This window comes from Tupaia chinensis, unplaced genomic scaffold (genome assembly GCF_000334495.1).
Source record: "Tupaia chinensis unplaced genomic scaffold, TupChi_1.0 Scaffold000622_1, whole genome shotgun sequence".
NCBI classification, from domain to species: Eukaryota; Metazoa; Chordata; class Mammalia; order Scandentia; family Tupaiidae; genus Tupaia; species Tupaia belangeri.
In genome coordinates, this window is record NW_006160142.1 from 6357146 (window position 1) to 6360515 (window position 3370).

The window sequence follows — 3370 nt, forward strand, 5'->3', positions numbered from 1 at the left end:
TAGAAAATGGACATGTTCCATGCATTACTATTTGTCTAGGAGAGTCCTTTCAACATATTTCTTCCCTTAGGTCATTAGGAAAGTCATGATGTATTTTTCTATGTGTGTGTGTGTGTGTGTGTGTGTGTAAAAATGCATCATGATTCTCCGGATGACCCAACACATTTTCTCTGGAATACGTCCCTTCCTTTCTGAACCACAGCCACACCTTTGATGTAGTGCCTCAAACAGTACATCAGGTTTCTAAAACGTCATGCTCAGATTGCTAGTTTTTATTGTTATTCCCCTCTACAAGAAATATTCAATGGCTCTCCATTATTTCATTAAGGATGTAGTTCACCACCACCACCACCTCCACCGCCCACCCTCGCCATGTTCAGTCCCGGCCACAATCTAATGTTTCAGGCATATATCCTCTTTCCCCTTACACTAATTCTCTTTTGCACTGAACTGTGTTTCCTCTTCAGGATTTTCTATGTTTTTCTGCATCTATCCTTTTGTTTATTCCCTAGACCCATATAGAATGCTTTCCATTTATTTTTACTTAATTCAGTTCTACCTATTTCTATTTCTTTCATGAAGCATTTCCTGAATTCTCAAACCTAGGAATACTCTTCCTCTTCTGAATTCTTGTATAGAACTTGTTGTCTCTATATAATTCAGTCAGTATTGTTTCATGGCATGACATTATTGATCACCTATACTTTTGCTTGTATTGCAAACCTTTTTTAGGCCATGTTTTTGTTTATGTTTTATTGCCTAATACAGTGTTGCCCCACCTAGCTGTAGATTCTCTTTCTGTAAAAAAGAAAGATGTGACCAATTCAGATCCTTTTTACAGCAATTGTTCATCCAAACGCTGGCACTTCTAGTCTTTATGAGGCTTTCCTGCCAGGTCAGGGAATTGCATTAAAGTTTGAGGCAGATGTAAAAGTGAGAAAGTCACTACATGGATGTTCAGAACATTCTTTCTGTTCTGAACATCCAATCTATCATCCTTTCACAGCCTCTTAATCACTGGAATTTTGAAATCTCTTCTTCTAAAGGCCAGCTGTGGCTACGTTTTGAAAATAGGCTACTTTAGAACATATAAGGGGGACCAGCAGTTAGCGTAATGGCTATGCTGCTGGACTCCCATGTAGTCGACCGTTCGCGTCCCTGACCTGGTGGCTTAAATTCACGCGGGGTGCGTGTGCATGCGTGCCCAAGATCCCGAGAGGAGAATGGAGAAGGGATTGCGGCGTGGCCATCACCCCTGGGGGGTGATTTCTCGCTTTCTGTCTGTCTGGCGAGTGCACGTGCCCTATACCAAATACTTCTCAAAAAAAAAAAGAACATACAGAGGATTCAGTTTACTTCGGGAGTTTTAGGAGACCTGTCACCATCTTCTGCTTTGAGGGCCAAGGTTTGTTGTTCCTGGTGTGAGCACCTTCCCACTTTCCAAACCTGGTTATTCTTAAATAATTTAGGAGACAAGTGATAGGAAGGCGCTGATTCTTGGACAAGGAATATGAGGGAGACCACATTCTCAGCATTTTTCTTGATTTGATAGCACTGCACTTTAACAAATTCGAATCCGTGGGAATACAATGGAAAACTGAAGTAGGAAACAAACTTGAGCATGACTTGGCTACAGAATGGTGAGGATGGGTACAGAAAGGTCGCGTACAGAAAGCTTCAAGGACGGTCCAAGAGGAGTTCTTGAGGTGGGCCGTGGAGATATCTCACTCCCACTGCACACAGACACCGCGCGCCGGTCCGCAGTCTGTCACTAGGGAACGCAGGCGCCCGCAAGCAATTGCCCTGGGGAGCGCTCTCTGCCGGAGCCGGGAAACGCAGCCCCGCGGACGCCCGCGGACGCCCTCAGCGGCCTCCCCCAAGTCCTCTGGGCGGGCGGAATCCTGGGACTTGTGGTCCGCCCCGCAGGCTCCCCGCCCAGGCCGGCGCAGAGAGGACTACACTTCCCAGGATGCATCGGGGCAAGGAGCCACCCGGCGGGGAGACAAGGGGCGGTCCCCGCGCTCCCGGGCGTCGCCGTTTCCAAGCGCGGCGTTTTCGCCTAGTAACCCGCCGCCTCGGTTTCCGAAAGCGGCGCTGTGGCCCCGCCCCCGGAGCCCGGCTGGGGGAAGAACCTGTCTCCCGGGGCGCCCGAGTGACGAAGCCCATCCCCGCGTGCGGGAGGCGGGGAGGCGAGAGGAGGGCAGACAGAAGATTTCGCTCGCCGGTGAGGCATCCGGGACGCGCCCGCGGCGCCCGCTGGCAGCAGAGGTTAGAGGCTGAGAGAGCGGGGATGCTCCGCCGGCGAGGCTGGATCAGGAGTGGGAGGAGTGCAGGACACCTCCAGGGCGGCAGTGCGCGCGGGCCAGCGTGTCCCTTGGGGTTGGGATTCCTCAGACCCCGGCGGCTGCCTCCCGGGGGTGTGGGGCTGTGGGTTGGGGGTGTCGCTGTCCCCGGGATCCCGCGGGCGATCACGCCTCCGGGCCGGGTGAAAGAGGGCCCGAGGTCACCCGGGGACCCCGTACTGGCGCATATCTCCCTGGGGGGAGGGGTACACGATTTCTACCACTTGTTAATTATTTAATTTCTCCTGGACGGGGAAGTGTTTGTAGAGAGCGCTCACCTCCCTCCAACTGCACTAGTGCCTGGTTTCTTCCGATTCAGAAAATCTATGACGCTCGCGATTGGAGTTAACTGATTTAGTGAGAGCTGCTAAGGTCTTTATGGTTTTCTCTGTGAAGAGAAGATTAACGGAGGATATGAATTTTAAACGCACGCATGACAACTAATTAGAGCATCTAAACAATAACCATTGCTTATTCACCCTGGCTTAATGAGGAAACAGTAAATGTTCTTTCAAATGCTATCAGCAGCCACCAACCAGTATTTAAGACATATTTAATATCTTTAGGGAGATGACTCTGCAAGGAAAAAGGGGGAGAAATTGAACATTTGAAAAAACAAAAACAACCAAACAAAAACACCAAACTTGGTTTAGTTTGGGGATTATTTTCATGAATTGGATGACTTATACAAAAACATCTTTCTTTCTTCCCCTCTCTCTTACCCTGGATATAGACTGTCAGTTTCGGATCCAAGGACGGCGATGGCAAAGCTTAGCCGGGTTGCCGGTCAAATAAACGCTGTCACAGAATAAATCCTGCTGCCTGCTGCCTTCTGCGAAGCCCCGCGCACTGCAAACTTAAGTGAGCGAACTGGGTAATCAGTGTTTGGATATGCAGATCCCTGATTCAAAAGGCGGGGTGACCCCCCCGAGAACCCCTCCCGGGGGCCAGAGCCCGCAGGTGCAGTGAGGCGTGCGCGCGCGGGTGCTGGCGCGCCCGAAGCCTCCTCGCTCCGGGAGAGGGAGCGG

General features: G+C 50.5%; 1 long non-coding RNA gene across 1 annotated transcript; it reads left to right on the top strand.

Moving 5' to 3' along the window:
- Positions 1 to 1998: 1998 nt before the first annotated feature.
- Positions 1999 to 3155, top strand: LOC106736047 (uncharacterized). Its single transcript, XR_001371180.1, has 2 exons — positions 1999 to 2268; positions 3076 to 3155. It is a non-coding gene; the product is annotated as an uncharacterized LOC106736047 (long non-coding RNA).
- The last annotated feature ends 215 nt before the right edge of the window (positions 3156 to 3370 follow it).